At 45.1% G+C, this 18,158-nt stretch overlaps 1 long non-coding RNA gene across 1 annotated transcript; it reads left to right on the plus strand.

Annotated features, from left to right (window-relative positions):
• The first annotated feature begins 783 nt into the window (after positions 1-783).
• Positions 784-10,726, plus strand: LOC131920089 (uncharacterized). The gene is made up of 4 exons (XR_009381499.1): positions 784-1,979; positions 2,143-2,363; positions 3,942-4,058; positions 10,556-10,726. It is a non-coding gene; the product is annotated as an uncharacterized LOC131920089 (long non-coding RNA).
• The last annotated feature ends 7,432 nt before the right edge of the window (positions 10,727-18,158 follow it).

Below are 18,158 nucleotides of genomic sequence, written 5' to 3' on the forward strand. Positions count from 1 at the left end.
CTGTGAGTAATGCAGGAAAATTGTTTGAGTACCTTTCAAATAACTGTCTTATTTTTATTATGAGAAAGTGTTATATGTATCAGATTATACAGAATATGTATGCATTAGAGGAGAATATTACAACAAGAGACCAGACTTCACATAGCAGTCATCCAAACTGTTCCTAAGTCTCTGACTCCAGACACTTTCTCTTCCTTTGCTGACTATTATCTCCCCAACACACAACTTCTATACTCACAGTATTCTTAGATCTTCACCATTCCCCATTTCCTACTAAATAAGGAGTAGGTTTGGGCTTCATTTTCTGGTGATGCTGGGGATGGAGACCAAAGTCTCATGTATGCTAGGCAGGTACTCTACCACTGAGCTAATATCCCTAGTGGCCTACTACAGGAAAAAAGCCATTCTTATTTGTTATGTGTTTCTTTTCTTTTTCTTTTTTTCTTTCTTTTTTTTTTTTTTTTTTTTGTTTGTTTTTTCAAGACAGAGTCTCACTATGTAGCTCTGGCTGTCCTGGAACTCACTCTGTAGACCAAACTGGCCTTGAATTCACAGAGATCCACCTGCCTCTGCCTCCCGAGTGCTGGGCCTAAAGGTGTGCACCGACACACCTGGCGTTTGCGCTTCATTTTTGGAGTTAAGGTCTCACGCTAACCGAAGCTGGCCTGGAACCCAAAGAAACCCAGGACCTGTCTCCCTCAGTACCTGTGGCCCCTCCCATCACTTCTCACCCCCCTCCCCTCCCCCTCCCCACACTTACTCTAAACCCGGGACTGGGCTTCCCTTCCCCCCCAGTTTCTCTTTCCTATATAAACCAGTCACGCGCTCTCTCAGCTCTGCCTTTGGTTCCCACGGGGCTCGCTTGGCTCACGTGACCCCTTCTTTCCTCTCTCTTCTCTTCTTCTCTCGCTCTCCCCACTCCTCTTCTCACGGATGTTAGGGCTCCGAAACCTGGGACGAATGGCTAACTGAGGTACCTGTTAACTTACCAAAGCAGATGCTGGTCAGCGCTCCCAGCATCACTCAGAACCTGTGGCTCCTCCCAGCACTTCTGACTCCACTCCCTGCCTCAAACCTCTCCCCCTTGGGGGCTGAACTTCCCCGCTTCCCCACCCCCAGCCTGATCCCTATATAACTCAGACATTTCGGCTATGCTACCCTCTTGGCCTCTTGGCCCAAGCTAGCCATCTTGGTCCGTGGCCTCTCTTGCTATCTCAACCCCTCTCTCTTCTCAAGGTCTGGTTTAGTCTGAAGGACTCGTTCAGCCTGGACTCTTCCCTCTGCTTGCTTTCCCCCTTGAATCTACAGTAAAAATCTCCATACTTTAGGAGTCGCTGTGTCCTCTTTTTTTTTCATTCGATGGCCAGGTACGTTCTGCTGGTCCAGTTCAGTCTGGATCCTTTCAGATGCCTCTGGCTGTTCTCTCCCTCATATCTACAATAAAACCCTTCTCCTCAAACATGACCTAGGAGTAGCCATGTCCTCATTTTCATTCAGTCCTCCCACCCCCACCAGTGCAGGGATTATAGGTGTGAGCCGCCATGACAGACTAGGAACAGGCCTTTCATGCTACAGTCGCTCCCTCCCACCCCGTATCCCAGGAGCTACCATTACTAGTCACTCTACTCATTAGAAATGCTTTTGGCTGTTAGTAATGAACAGCATATCCAGTGCATCGTGGTTTAAGCATAGAGCTATGTTTCTTACCTTGTGAGTAATGAAGAGGTCTGAAGCCCGGGGCTGGAGCTGCAACTCAAAAAGGGGCCCAAGCTGCTTCTATTTTTCTATGGCCTTATCCTTCTTGTCACTTCGTGACCTTGAGATTTACTTGTAAGAATCCAGTCCACCAACAGGTCAAAACGTCGGAGGAAAGTGTGTACTGATCAAGCCTGTCCTGTTTGTGAGGGTGAAGGCCTTCCCAGAGTCCTCAGCCAGCAATCAACTCCTTACAACTCAGCTACTAAAGGAAGGTGTCACAGGTGGGCAGTGACTAGGTGAGGTGACGCTGTGGGGGGTGAGAGGGGTGGGAGAGCCACATACCCTACTCACCTTATTCCACACCTGCCCTCACCTCCTCGGCTCCTCCACCTCCAATGACCCTACCTCTGTCTCTGACCATTAAAGGCCTTTCGTTACTTACAGTGCCGAGGAGACTCTGCATGGCCTATACAGTCTTCATCTTCCTCCAAGGCTCTCTGGCAGAAACATCCCATGAGATCAACCCCTGTTTTCTGCCACACACAGAACTCTTCAGTCTGCTGTGGTTAACTATGTGTGTTGTCTCCTCATGTGTGCTTCAGTGTCCGGGAGGACCAGGAATGTGACCCATTCATCTTTGTGTTTAGAAAGCAACTCAGCACAGGGTAGGTATTCAATAAACGCTGGATGGAGCCATGCATATTCTGCAATATTCCATTTGGAACACAAAAAGTCTGCAGAACCCACACTGTCCATAATGGAGCCTCTGATCCACGGTAAGGGGAAACATCTGCAGGCCGCTGTGAATATTGGCTGCTGTCTTCTGTCCTCAGCCAAGGCAGGGACATCTGTGGTGGCGGCGTGACTATGTGCCACGCTTTTTATGTCTCTGCTCAAACATGCAGCTGTTCCTTGGGTGGGAAAGAAAGAACACTGGAAATCAGAACAACAGCGAGTTCAGCGGGGGATTCAAGGCTTAAGAGCCTCAAAATTGTGTTACAACATAAAACACAATGCTACCAAAGCCAATTAATAGCATGAATCAACAGCTCAGAGTGCCAGACACTGAACTTTCTATGCATTGCTGTCTGCCAACTTCTCATGAAAATACACTGCACTCATCTATGACATTTAAAAAAAAAAAAAGCAAGTCTCAAAGAGTTAACACAGGACCTGCAAAGTTACATAGCTTATAAGTGGCCTAAGAAGGCAGGGTATAAGCTCTTATTTCTAGGTAAGGAAACTGTAACCTGGAGAAGTCAAGTGCTTTGCTCAAAGAAGAGCATTTGGCCTTTAAGAGGATGGGCTCTCCGTTGGCCTGTGAGAGTCTGGGTCCCAGGACTACCATTTGTCTATGTTCTGGTAGAAGCTGTCCAGTTTCTACGCTCATTCCCTCATCTGTAAAATAGAAACAACAGTTGCTTTAGAGGGTTCATGAAAATAACATGTTTAAATGCAGTTACAGAGTCCTGCCTAGCAACAGGTTCAGGACAAACACTGAATAACTCTTAGTCAGGGCTGCTACTCACCTCTCTGACAGGGCAGCCATAGCATAGGCCAGTATACACTTGGTGCTGAACAGAATTTAGTGGATAAACAGAGGTATTGTGGGCATTCTGGAGACAAAAAAAAAAAATTCTCATTCTCAATGATGAAAAAGAACACCTACGTTTTCCAACCTTGCCCATCGGAAAGAAATTTTGGGAATACAATGGCTTTACCAGGGTGTCTTCCCACTTCCAACCTTAACAGGATTGTAACCTTGGAGCCATTTTTGAAAAGAGCCTTTAGTGATGATCTCTGTGAATGGGCATTGATATTTCAAATTCATTTTGTCTAGGACACATTCCCCATGGTGGGACTGTCTTTAAAGGGCCTGCCTGATGCAGGATCCTTAGTACTCACACCCTTGTCCTTCTACACTAAGTGTAAATGATCCCTGCACAACCCATGAAACACAGTGGAAGGGACATTCTGTGACTGCTGAGGCGAGGTCAGGGGTAGAACCATAGCCTCTACCCTGCATCCTTAGGAAGTTGTTTGTGTGAGCCAGGCGTGGTGGTGTATACCCTTAATCCCAGGCAGATGCAAGTCATTGATCTATGAGTTCGAGGCCAGCCTGGTCTACAGAGTGAGTTCCAGGACAGCCAGGGCTACACAGAGAAACCCTGACCAAAAGAAAAAAAAATTTCTCTTCTTCTGTGCCAGCTCCTGTACCAAATTTGCTGCTTTGCTACTACCAGGTTGTGCGGAATTCCAAGCTACCAAAATTGAGAAAGTTGGTACCAAAGTTGGCCAGTTCTGGTAATCCAGCTATCCAAGGCTACCAAACACACAAAGAAGAAGGACGTTCAATCCAGGTGAGCATTCCGATGTCCGTCACCCCAGCCAACATCTGATCACAATACCCAGTCACTCTGCAGACCCGTGAGAGGTGGCTGTTTTATTATTTTATCGTCATTTTAACCCAGTCTGTTGCAGGATCAGTTCCTGTGAAGCAGTGGATGGTGGAAACAGTGTTGGCTCCCCGCAGTTCGTGGTGCAGTCACAGCACAGCCAAACCCAGCTTTTGGGAGGCTGGGAAGCTGTCTGTTCCATTAAATTAGATTTGGCAGTAAGCATGCAAACCAAACCCGGGAGGAGATGGCTCACAAATCTGTCCATTTTTCTTAAATAACGGAAAGCTTCAATCCTGTCAGCACCTGGTATCAGATCAAGGCTTTTTCATCGCCTAACTTCCTCTCTCTATGTGTATATTAAAAGATGGCAATGACTTTGCTCATATGTTTGTTTTCTCTGTGTAGCTCTGGAACTCTCTCTGTAGACCAGGCTGGCTTCGAACTCAGAGATCCACCTGCCTCTGCCTCCCAAGTGCTGGGACTGGAGGCGTGCACCACCACCGCTCAGCTTTAAAAAGCTAGTTAAAAAAAAAAAAAAAGTCTGTAAATCATTAAGTGCTGGATTGTTCTAGTTGAAAGTGTTTTAGGTTTATTTATTTTATATGTATGAGTGTCTGTGCATGTATGTATGTGTATATGTGTATGTCTGCACGCCATGTGCATGCCTCGTACCCTTAGAGTCGTAAGAGGGTACTGGATACCCCAGAATGGGAGCTGTGGACAATTGTGAGCCGCCATGCGGATGCTGGGAACCAAACCTGGGTCCTCTGCAATAACAACGGGTGTTCTTAACCGCTGAGCCATCTTTCCAGCCGCCTTTTACATTTTTGGTCTGCATGGTTGCAAATGAAGCGACCAACATCATTTTTGCAAGCCGTGGTTCTCTCTAGGGGAAAGGTTTACGAGAGTGCTCTTTGGGCCTTTCATGTGTTTTATAAATTGGAAAAAAAAAAGAAATAGCATTAGTATTATAATCTGGAAAAATAATATTTAATAAAACTCAGAATTCAGAACATTGATATATCTATTTTTATAAATGTGTCATCTAAAACCTACAAAAGTAAAGTTTTTGATTTCTTTTCGTGGCTGTTGCTCTGTATAACTTTTCTAGCTCCCAATAGAGCTAGTACATTGCACTTCTGCCTACAAGACTTGAAGAAAAAGTAGAAAGTATTCACTCATCCTCTGGTAACTTATGATAACCATTCTTGGAAATCAAATCTACGGGGGCCGATTGTCGGGAGAGTCACGGACACTAGTGAAATGGAAATCTCCTCTGGCTTCCATCTTAGTTTTTTTTAAAACACAGCCGGAAAGTCCTTCTTTATAATTATGTAGAAAGAAATTTTCTAGCCCTTGGCCACAGCAACCCACCCCAGAAATGAAACCCAGGGCCCTTATGGTAGCGAATTCTTAGGTATGCAGATCTCTCAAGTCCACACGAGAATGCCAGTGCCCTGAAGCTCACCAGACAATGGGGGGAAGTGATCTCTTCTAAGAAGGAAGCTTTTTACCTGGCCCTAGCACACCAGGGAGGAGCATCCCCGTTCTGAGGCACAGGATGGCACTGTTAATTCCATCAGGTCTCTCTATAATGGATAGAAATGAATACAGGACAAAGGGAGGGTTCACTAGATTGCATAATATTGCAGCCAATCAAAAAATGGCTGGAGAGGCTGAGAACATGGTGCCTGTTCAGCCCACGAGGCTGGCATCGAAGGCCGGAAGCTAAGAAAGCATTGTGGAGGCAAGCAAGCAAAAAGCCTCTGTCTCTGCCCTCCTTAAAGACGCTACTCACATTCAAGGGAAGTCTTCCATTTCATGTAACCCCGTCAAGAAAATCCTTTGCTGAAAAACCCAGTGGCATATCTCTTAGGAGATTCCAATCAGTCAAATTGACAGCCAAGATTAGCCATCACATCCTCCATGACTCACTGTGGTGAGCAAAGGGTGCCAACTTACGTGAAAGCGTGCTGGCCATGAGAAATGAGACTGGGTAGCAGAGATACTCATGGAGATAAATGGTGGGAAATCCAGTGTCTTCGAGTGTGTTAGTGCTCTGCCACTGTGACAAAACACCTCATGAGGTCAACTTAAAAGGTTTATTTCGCCACGTAGGTTCAGTGGTTTCAGACCATGGTTGGTGGGGTCTGTTGTTTTGGTGCCTGTGGCGACACAGAGCATTATGAAAAGGACCGTGTGGCAGGACGCAGCGGCTCACCTCATTGCACTGTGAGAGCAAGCAGAAAAGAACAGGTAGGGCCATCTCCACAGTCATCGAAAGAGGACTTCCTCAATGGCCTTTCTTCCACCAGATCCCAACCCCTAAAAAATGCCCCCACCTTTTTGTAGAGCCACAGACTGGGGGCCAAGCCTTTAACCTGGGTCTTTGGGGACCTGGTTGGGCTATTCTACTGTGCCTTATTTGTTGCCCAAGCTTTGAACCCAGCACAGTAAAGGCGATTCTACTTCTTTTGCAGTGTCTAGGGCATCCCAGACTCGAAAGCTGGGAGGACGTGACAGCTATGTGCACTCAAATGAGTGATGTTATCTGCTCAGGTCACTTGGCTGCTGACCAGATCTTATGGACACATGGCCTCTCAAGGGAGACTTTGTTCTTGGGTTGTCTTGGGACTCCTGATAGCATGGAGAGGCCACGGGGCTCTAAAAGCAAGTGAGCTAAGATAATCAGTTGGAAACAAGCACATTCATGAGCTAGCCTTGGCTATGGTATACCACCAACTCTTCCGTAGTCAGATGCTTTCTCTGAAGGTCAGGCAGAACAAATGGTCCCCTGCAAAGTCCATGTCTTCATCCCCAAACCTGTGAATATGGTATCTCACTGGGAGAAGGAATTTCATGGATGTGACTGAGTTTAGGACAAAGCCATAAAGAGATTATTCTGGGTTATCTAGGTGGACACCATATAATCCCAACAGTCCTTACAACAAGCACCTAAGGGGGTCAGACCCGGAAAAGGAGATGGTGAAACAGCCTAGGTGGTGCTGGCCATGAGCCAAGGGGTGCAGGCAGCCTCTCAGCGCTGGAAAAAGCAAGGAAGCAGACACTCCTTGGAGAGTCTAGAAGGAACACAGCTCTGTCAGCATCGTGATTTTGTCCTACGAAGACCTATTTCAAAATTTTGACCTTCAAAACTGTAAGAGATCTGTATCATTTCAAGACCTGTTGGTCATTTGGTATGATGGCGATGGAAAACTGATGTTCCCAGATTCAAAAAGAAGAACATAGACCCACCCCTGTCTCTGAAGAGGAGAAGGGCCGAAGATGCATTTAAGAACATGTGGGAAGCCAGGATTTGTGGTTCACACCCAAAATCCCAGTTATTTGGGAAACTGAGGCAGGAAGACTGCAGTGAGTTTGAGTCCAGTCCAGGGTACACAATGAGACTCTCTTGTCTCAGCTTATGAACTTGGATGATATATTAAAAATGTTGTACCAAAGATGGCCAGCAAACCAGTAGTGAGACACACTTTCGTAGTCACTGCTGTGGACACCTACCTGGTTCTCAGACTCATAGTTTCCAAATAGACACAATATATTTTGTTGTTTAAGCCATGCATTTGTGGTAGTTTGTTATGGTCACCTTGGAAAACTAATCCAAATGACCTGTCTACAGAGCTGAAGGCATTTGTAGAAGAAGGAAAAGAGGAAGGAAAGAGGGGGAAGAAATAATGGAGAGAGTGGCACGCGCCTCTCAGAGCCTAAACCAACAGTTCTCAACCCGCGGGTCGCGACCCCTGCAGGGTTGAATAACCCTTTCACAGGGGTCACTTGAGACCGTCAGAAAGCACAGACATTTATATTGCAATTCATAACAGTAGCAAAATTACAGTTATGAAGTAGCAGCGAAAATCATTTTTGTGGTGGGGGGTCACGCAACGTGGGGAACTGTATTAAAGGGTCGCAGCGTTAGGAAGGTTGAAAATCACTGGCCTAAGCATTCAGTGTCTGGTCCTTTCTAGAAAATGTTTACCAACACTTGAAGTTCTGGACTCATAGAGCTCATGGAACCCAGAAAGAAATGGAAGTCTCCAAAACTGCAGTCATGCCCAATCACCTAGCAAAGCTATGGCTGGCATGTACCCTGAAGGTCATGTGTGGGAAGTGTGATTCCCGGGAGAGCTGTGTTGGGAGGTGATTAGGTCAGAAGGCCTGTGTGCTCATGAGGGAGTGAATGACATCACGGAAGGAGTGGTGGCGTCCTCATAAATGATAAGGTCAGTCACCTTTCCTCTCTCAAGTGTCCTCCACTTGAGGCCTCCTTTGATGCTACAGTGCCAGACATGGCCCCTCCATCTTGGATTCACCAGTTTCCAGAACTGAGAGTCAAATGGACCTGTGGTTTATCACTTACCCAGTGTATGGGTATTCTTGTTTAGCAACACAAAACAGACACAGACATTGCTAGTGTGATCTGGTTTCAGCTAAGCCCCAAACCTAAGATGCCTGATTTCAAGTATGTTTTTCCCAAAAAATCAAACATACTGATAACTGTCCTTTAAAAACTCACTTCAACAGTCTCTCCATGTGTAAGTTCCAAACTGTGATGAGGAAATACAGTACTCCTGGATTTGAGGAAAGCTCATACTACGCTCCACATTTTTTGTTTTTGCTATTTGTTTTGCTTCTTACCTTGACCTCCAGCAGCTCATTTTCTGTGATGCTCGTTCTCCAGACATAATTTAAGGTCAAGAAAGAAGGCATGCTTTCTTTCCAGAGTGTCCACAAACTCTGGCGTTCTGGGTTTGCTATTGTGTATTTACTGGAGAGATAAAACTGGAGAGCAGTCCACATTTCAACACTGAAGTCCCAGGAGAGATTTAAAAGAAAGTAGAGCTTCATTGGTTCCTTCAGCATGCCCCAGATTCAGAGAACAGCAAAAGGCACCTGGTTTGTTTTCCTTCACTCAGAAATTTGATGATTTAGACTAGTGGTTCTCAACATGTGGGTCACGACCCTGCCACTAAACGTCTGTTTACCAAAAAATATTTATATTATGATTCATAACAGTAGCAAAATTACAGTTATGAAGTAGCAACGAAAATAATTTTATGGTTGGGGGTCACGACAACATGGGGAACTGTATTAAAGGATGCAGCATCAGGAAGGTTGAGAACCACTGCTGTAGACCAAAAGGGATTGTCTTCTTGTTAACTGTGAGTGCAATGGCTAACTATGTGGAGAGGTCTCGGTTTGAATGTCCAATAGTGGCTGGAGATGGTGGCCACTGCTACAAAGGGTTCCTGGAAGGTTTTGCCGGAGTGGAGGACAGGGGTCAGAAATCGGTTTTTGAAGGACCTCATCCGTATAGTTAGATGTTAAAGAAAGTAGCTACCAATAAGGAACTATGTGTATAAATTTGAGTTAAGGTGCTAGTGACCTGAACCACAGAGAAAATGAAGAGAGTGGGGTAAAGAGAACTTCGTGGTGAAGAATTATGGGACAAGTAGACATCCCAAGGCAGGCGCTCTGTTCTAAACTCCCATACTTTGTACAAAACACAGGGAATCTAATCTACCCCAATCTGAACAAAATCCCCTCCTTTCCTAATATCCTCTCTTCAAAGAAGAGACTTCATCTGAAATTAAAACCTGGTTTTCATCAGCTGGGTGGTCTTAGACATTTGAATCTCTCTGTGTTTCTTTCCTCAAAAATTAAAAAGGTGTGTGCTGGGAGTGGCAGTGGAGGGTGGTGGTGGTAACCTCGGCATTAAATATAAAGCCATACGTTATTTCAGGGATTAAGTGAGATAATGAAACACGAAAATGCCTGATAATTGTCAGGGATCCAAAGTATGTTGATTTTTTTCCTTGTAAGTATATGGTTGGAGAAAACATGCAAATACTCATATAGCTATAATTATTTCCATAATTGTTCATTTAATTATAACTGGCTTGTGGAAACCCATCAGCATTTCTTTTCATAAGTGCCACTAGCCATATATTTTGTGATCTGTAAATTGGTTACACATACACTCTAGCATCTGCTGGCAGTGTAGGTGGGTGATTCGTGGCTGACCCGGTTAACGTGGGATTGGAGCTGAGGGATCCTGGGGTCCTTTCTTCTGCTCGTGTTGATTAACCCTGTTGTCTCCTCATGGGTGAAAGACCTTGTGCTGCTGAGTGGCGAAGCCATGTGCCGATGAATCAAAGCCCTGTGTGCACCCTAGAGGCAGGGCCCAATAGGAAAGAACACTTGGAATATAGTCCACAGTAGAGTGTGTGGTGGTGGTTGTTTTGTTGATCTTGCCTTTCCTTGTTCCCAATTCACTTGTGAAAGGGTTTTACACACTTTTATACTTGCAATAAAAATTATATGTATCACTGTGAATGTTGTTACAGATTCTCCCTAAAATGCATCTGGACTATTAATTAGACAACATAGCAGGATAATAATAAATATATAATAATTATTAATAAATTATTATTATTTTGTAGGGCAACAGGACGGGCTCAAAGTCACTTCTGGGATGACCAGCATATTCTACAATGCCAGCTTTATGCAAGGCTGGGGGAATCAGTGTATCAACTGAACACATCCCAACCAGACTCAAGAATCTCTAATGTAAAGAGACTGACATTTAATTCAAATGCAACCAAGGAAGCCAACATCCATTATTATTTCTTCTTAAGACTAATCCTTCAGGACCAGGGTGTGGTGACGTATCCCTTTTATGCCCGGAGGAGGTAGATTTCTATGAGTTCAAGGCCAGCCTGGTCTACATAGTGAGTTCAGGACAGCCAGGCCTTTGTAGAGAAACCCTGTCTTAAAAACAAAACAACAACAACACCAAACCCAGGTAAAATAAAATAAGGAAGACTAGCCCTTCAGCCATGTGGAAGGGTGTCACATCCTCCGAAGCTGGAGATAGTGGAGATTGTCCAACTGGTCCCTGTAAAACTAGTTAGAGCCGAGGGAGGATGAACTCAAGGCTCATCGCGGCATCGAAGCCCTGCTCGCTTGTCACTCTGGTTGACACCCTCATATGCAGGAAAAAAGAAAGTACAAAACTCAGGTGTTCAGACTGAAATCACAGTTAGGAGGCACTGGCTTCATACCCTCCACCGAGCTTCTTTTATGCAGAATGAAGGCGCTGCCTTGTTAGGTTTCATTAACTAGCTCGAAGGAAGGCTGGGGTCCCTAAGGACTAGCCAGAGGCTGTTGGAAGAGGCTTCTCAACCTCTCTCCTCCACATCTCTTCTTTCATGTCAGGTTCCTCCATCAATTCCTCCAGGCCTTACAAATCTCACTTTCTAGGAAGGCCTCAAGGTAGGGGCCGCTGCTGGGCTTGGTAAATGGAGAGTTCTCCGAAGCAGAAGGAGGGACACCTTTTTCTTGGCTGGGAAAAACCATACTCCTGCTCACCACATCACAAGGTGGAATCAGCAGTGGAGGGCAGGTAACTCATCCCAGCCCGGTGTACCTGTAGCCCAGCCTCCTAGGAGATCATCCCCTGCAGGGGGCAAAATCGGTCCAGGAGCAGCTCCGTCTAGGCCAGAAAAGTTTCACCTTAGGTCTTTCTTTCCACTTTATTTATTTACGACTCTGGGAGACCAGTCTAGGTTTCCAGGTGGCGGCCGACTTCAAGGAGGTGGGAACGCCCAGTGTGTAGGTAGCCTCTTCTCTGCGGTGGATGCAGGTTCAGTGCGGGTGGTTCAGCGTATCGCCCCGCAGCTTGCAGTTTACTCAAGTGTGGGTCAGGTTAGCCTCCTGGGGCACAAATCCTGCAAAACGAGTCTGAGAGCGGGGCGAGCTCTTGCAGGTAGGAGGAGGGTGCAGCCGCAGAGCTAAAAATAACAAGGGCAGAGAGGCGGCGGGCGTGCCAGGGTCGGTCGCTAGGGCCGCTTGCTGGAGGTGTCAGAGAATTGATTTGCGCCCCAGCGGGTGGTGCGGAGGCGTGGGGGTGACCCTGCACCCACTCACCACACCCTGTGCGGAAATGCAGCTCACTGGAGTGTCTTGGTAGAGACCCAGAAGCAGTGTTCAACGAGTGGGAGCGGCAGCTTCCAGAGCGTCCGGAAACAGGCGCAAGGCAAGTGCCCCTGATCTCCTGTGGCGCTCCTGGCGTCTGGTGTTCAGACGGGTTGGTTTCTTTATGTTATTGAAGTTCACCTGGAAGTCTGATGAGGGGAGGCCATGGAGATAAAGAATGGAAAAAATAGCCGGGTCAATTAGCCCAGGCGGGGCTGGGGAGGCTCTGGACCTGGTGTGCCCGGTGATGTCCAGGACATGCTAGTTCACCTGCCTTCTGAGAAGGAGTGTAGACACTTCTGGCAGCCTGCTCCACCTGGAGGGTGAGCGCTGGGGGCATTTGGACTGCTCCCCCAGAGAAGGGCTCTTTGCCTGTCTCCATTCGTCCCTCGCGTTTCTTTCCTGGTAGCCCAGGCTCCTGTCTCCATTCGTCCCTCGCGTTTCTTTCCTGGTAACCCAGGCTCTAGCATCACTTTCTTTCAATTACTTTCAGAACGCTATGAAATAAAAGTTAATCTCCTGTTATACGCACAAACCGAGGCACTGGAAGGTGAGAGATGTGACTAGGGTTTACCTTGTAAAGGTATTGTCTACATATTCCCAGGGGCTGAGAAACCCTGAAAGAACTTGTCCCGGTGGAGATGGTTAGTGTCTTTCTTCAGATCACAACCTTTCCCCACGGAGGTCACAGAAAGTCTGGCTTTGGAAAAGAATCAAGAGAATGACTTCTTCACAGCCCCATTTTCTTTGTTACTATCCTCCTCTCTAACCTGTTCCCTGAACCCATTTCCACCTCTTCAGCTGTTACCCTTTTGGCTTTGTGCATGCCCGTCTTAGGACATACAAACCCTGACATTCGCTTCCAGACATGTTGCAACGCAGTTAGGACTTTGCGCCAAGAGAAGCCACGGAGGGAAAGAGCCAAGCCTGGGCTGATTCCTGCACCAGCTTTTTCCCGGCCCAGCTGGCACCCCAGCCTCCTAAATTTGAGGAAAGAATGAGGGACGCAGCTGGGCATGGGCCATCCACCATGAAATGGTCTAAGGCCCGGAAGCCAGGTGTGGGGTGGTGTAACCAACTTTCTTCCACAGAGAGATCTCAAGAGACCTAGATCCCTGAAGCCTTGGGAATGTAGCTTAGGTGGGTTTCTCAGATGTTACAGCCACAGGATGAGGTTCCCGCTAGCTTGGGCCTGTACAACCAATGACTGATTTTGTGGTACCTACTGTCCTTTGCTGGCGTGTTTCAAAGGTACTTTTGAGAAAAGGTCATTGCAAGGGCTGAAGATGTATTCAGTTGGTAGAGTGTTTGCTTCACTTGAGCTAAACCCTGGGTTCTGTCTCCAGCACCTCATAAATGTGGCACAGTGACACTTACCTGTTATTCCAGCACTTGGAAGTGAAGACAGCAGGGTCAGGAGTTCGAGGCCAGCCTCCCATGGCAGCATGGGCTATAGAAGATTTTGCCTTAAAAAAAAAAAAAAAACCAAACTAACCCAACCCAACCAAACCACCAACAAAAATCTAGAAGAAAAGGATAGAACTATGTTTTAATGAAATAAAAAGTATGAGAAAATGAGAAGAGAATTTTGCAGATCTCAGATATTCAGTCTGACAGCTGTCACAAAAGCAACATCAACAAATATTTTTGAGTTGCTATTGCTGCGCATAAGCCCTGAAGGAAATACAAACAATGTGCAATTATCCTTGAACAGGACTCCATCAAAAGCACCCCCCCCTGCCCCCAGTAAAACACTTGCCCCATGGAGTGAAAATATCCAAGTTTTATTTACATGTTAAAAACATTCTTGGATCACATATCCGTTTGGACAAAGTTTTCCTTGGGAAAGACTAGACAGCTTTTAGTATAAATTGAGGGGAGAATGTTAGTTAGTTTGACCCAGTTGACATGTAATTGAGAAACCACAATAGCTCACTCGCTAGTCAGGCATCAGCATAGGATTGGGCGTGTCCGGCTTCTAAAACTTATTCTCTAGTGATACTACATTCTTGTCCAGGTCACACTGTTCATGCACACCAAGGAGAGAAGGAGAATGAGAAGGATGTGTGGGCTGAGAACAAACACATTCCAGGGTTTTAAACATTTTCATACACTGGATGACAAGAATTTCTTTCTCAACAGTGTATCTGCTATAGAATTAGGTAGATACAAACAACCCTGTTTGAGAAGCAGCCTCAGAATCCTTCATAAGGTGAGACCTGGTTTGGAAAATAAAGAATTCCCAAATCCGTGCCCTGTCTGGCATCAATGTATTACATGTTAGCATAGTGTCTTATGTCTGAAATCACTGGGGCTCAAATTAGAATTTGTTGTCTTTTTTTGTTATTGTTGTTTTTGGAGACAGAATTTCTCTGGGTAGCCCTGGTTGTCCTGGAACTCATTCTGTAGACCAGGTTGGACCTTGAACTCAAAGATTTACCTGCTTCTGCCTTCCTAGTGCTGGGACTAAAGGTGTGTGCCACCACCACTTGGCTTTGTTTTAAAGATTTTCTTTCCCCCGGAGCTCAGGACCGAACCCAGGGCCTTGTGCTTGCTAGGCAAGTGCTCTACCACTGAGCTAAATCCCCAAAACCAAGTTTTGTTTTGTTTTGTTTTGAGAATCATATTCCAGAACCTAGGAAGACAACTGTACTTTAAAACACTGAAATACGATTGCATTTTCTTTTCTTTCTTATGGTGTTGGGGATCAAACCCAGAACTTGGAAGATGCCAGACAAGTCCCCTGAGTTATATGCCCAGCCCTAATTAACAACTGAAGTAAATCAAGGATTGATAGCGACCTTAAATGTTCAGAGAAGAAAAACCATGTACAACTGAGTTGAAATACTTCTTCAGGCCAGGGATGTAGTTTAGTGGTAGAGTGCTCACCTAGCATGTGCAAGAACCTGGATTTAATTCCCAGCACTTAAATGTACATTTTTCAGACCAGGAAATAGGGGGGAAAATCTACGGTTTAAAAGAGAGAGAGACATTTCTTAAGTGAGAGGTCTTAAAAAACAGGAAAATCAGAAGTGGATGTTTTGGACATTAGTGGGTCTATCACTTTCTTCTGGGTAGGTATGACCGACAGTTATGAATTATCTTGGCAGAGATATGTTCATGGATCAAAGCTACATAGACATACCATAATAAGTAGTAGCTTGGTGAATGCTATTCATGCAAACAACAGCTTTTATTCAGTAAATACCCAAGATGTCTGCAGCGCCAGAGAGAACAAAGTATATGCGAGATATGATCCCTTTCTTCAAAAGCTTCTCTACAGCTTCTTTTTAATTATAACTGTTGTCGTATTAATTGTACAAACTAATGGATCTCATGGTGATGTTTACATACGTGCATATATCCTTCAGTAAACTTCAATACGTTTTTGAAACTTTAAATAAATCTCCACGCCAAAGTGTCTCTGTGAGTTCTACTTTGTTCAGTTAATCAGTACCATCATAAGGAATAATGCTAGCTAATGTTTATTGAGCCAAGTTGTGCCTGCCATTTTATTTTATGAATTCACTTAATGCTTATAAGACCACTACAAAATAAAAATCATTCTCAGACTATGAAGGAGGAAGCCAAGGCACTGGAGAATAAGTGATCTGACCGTGGTTTAACTGCCATGAATCCTGGGGCCCGAGAAACTTGCAAGGAACCTGCTAATCTATATATTCTTATGAGAAAACTCTGAGTTCTTTCTCAAAACGACAGCCTGTTTTCAGGGAAGGCTACAGTCTTGTATATGGGCTATATGTGAGGAAGAATCCAGCTTTCTCAGAATTTTTTTTTTTTCACTTTCGAGCCAGGCAAGGTGGCTTGGCTTATGCTTACAGTCTCAGTACTAGGGAAGCTGAGTCAGGGGGACCTTGCAGGTCTGGTATCACCAGTGGTTATAGGACAAGGCAGCAACCGATGCTTTGGCCTGGGAAAACCCTGCAGACCTGACATAATGTTACCTGCAGTGTTCTTGTTCGAGAATCACACAATCAAAGTAGAAGAAAAGGGGAAAAATGCAAGAGAAAAAAAATCCTATAATGTCTTAAAGCAAGTTATGATCTTTTGTTTGGTTGTGCTCATGGTCACCCTGGATGTGCACAGCCCACAGGCTGAAGGTTGGATGCACCTGCTGGGACAAGTCTTGTTCAGCCGAAGCTGTGACCACAGGCATTCACGTTCCTGCAGCTCCTGTTCAAGGCTTGTGGAGGAAGAGGCTAATTGACCTGGTCTGGATTTGGGGTCCATCACCTATAAGCTCTGCGACCTTGGAGGATTTATACAATCTGATAAATTTTAGATTCACATCTGTAGAAGAGGGATTTGATGTGGGTTTTTGTGAAGGCTAGATCAACTGAGAAAATATGGTAACATCCATGCAAGAAAACCAATGGTCTAGGTTTTTTGTTTGTTTGTTTGGATTTTTTTTTGGTGTGTGTGTGTGTGTGTGTGTGTGTGTGTGTGTGTGTGTGTGTGTGTGTAGGGGAGGGTTTCAAGATAGGGTTTCTCTGTGTAGTAGTCCTGGCTGTCCTGAAACTCACTCTGTAGAGCAGGCTGGACTTGAATTCACAGAGATCTGCCTCCTTCTGCCTCCCAAGTGCTGAGATTAAAGGCTTGTCACCATGCCTGGCTCGGTCTAGGTTATCTCAAAGCTGTCTTCTAATTTCACTTTGAATTGGTCTATCTTTTTATTTATTTTTATTAAGAGATTTTTCTATTCATTTTACATATCAACCACAGATTCCTCTGTCCTCCCTTCTCCCACCCCCAAATTGGTCTATCTTATTGCTCACAAAAGTCAGCAACGGTGCTGGAGATTCCTTTAAAGAATTCACTTATAGTTTCAATAGACATCAAATAACAAGGTTTGAAGACCCATGCCATTCTTAATTTGGGACCTAGAATCAAGGTACTGTGTTTGCAGCATTAGAAATATTTTTACTGAGTTGGGCATGGTGGTACATTCCTTTAATCCCAGCACTTGGGAGGCAGAGGCAGGCGGATCTCTGTAAATTTAAGGCCAGCTTGGTCTACAGATCAAGTTCCAGGACAGCCAGAGCTACACAGAGACACCCTGTCTCAAAAAACCAAAAACAAACAACAACAAAAAGGAAATTTCTTTGCTGATACAGACCTATTTGGTGTGTTCTGGACATTACTATAATTGCTTATAAAGCTTCAACCAAAAACATCCCTTATCTGTTTAAGAAGGTCTTTGTATCTATTTGTTAATGGTATTTATCAGCTCTGAAACTATAAGTAATAACTTTTAAAACAGGAGTATTTATTGGCCCGGCTTGGTGGTGTATACCTGCGATTCTAGCTGAGTCCAGAGAAGATCATTAATTCAGTGTAGCCTGGGCTACCCAGTGAGACCCTTGCTTCAAAAACAACCAAACCAAACCAAACTAAACCAGAAAAAAAAAACCAATCAAAACCCCCAAACAAAAGTAATTTGTTGCTTGGCATAATTGAGAGGTGAGAAAAAAAGGAAAAGACAAGGAGGATTGGGTCATTGAAGATGCTGACAGGTAGGTTGTTTGTGTCTTTGTTTTGAGACAGGGTTTCTCTGTTAGCCCTGGCTGTCCTGGAACTTACTAGGTAGACCAGGCTGGCCTTGAACTCCCAGAGCTCTGCCTGCCTCTGCTTCCTGAGTGTTGGGACTAAAGGCGTGTGCCACCATACCTGGCAGCTAATGGGTAGTTTAAATTATCTAAAATGGGTGGAAAGAAGTACAGCTGCCCCAAGAAATTACAGCTGAGTTTCCCCATCACATACCTAGAGACCCATATTAGTTTCTAAACAAGGTTTGTCCAGAGGCTTAATTAGAAACTCCCAGACTGGCTTTCACAGAATCATGGGTGGGCCCAGGGCCACTTCATTGTCTGAGTTTTAGCAAAATGAGATAATAGCTGTCATTCAAACAACATTTGGCAGAAACACACACACACACACACACACACACACACACACACACACACACACTTCATTAAATCTAAAGCCCTGACCCTGAGGACAGGGAATCACTGCTGTTTGTGAGTTTAAATATTAAGGTACACATTGTGT

Source organism: Peromyscus eremicus, chromosome 9 (genome assembly GCF_949786415.1).
Source record: "Peromyscus eremicus chromosome 9, PerEre_H2_v1, whole genome shotgun sequence".
Classification (NCBI taxonomy): domain Eukaryota; kingdom Metazoa; phylum Chordata; class Mammalia; order Rodentia; family Cricetidae; genus Peromyscus; species Peromyscus eremicus.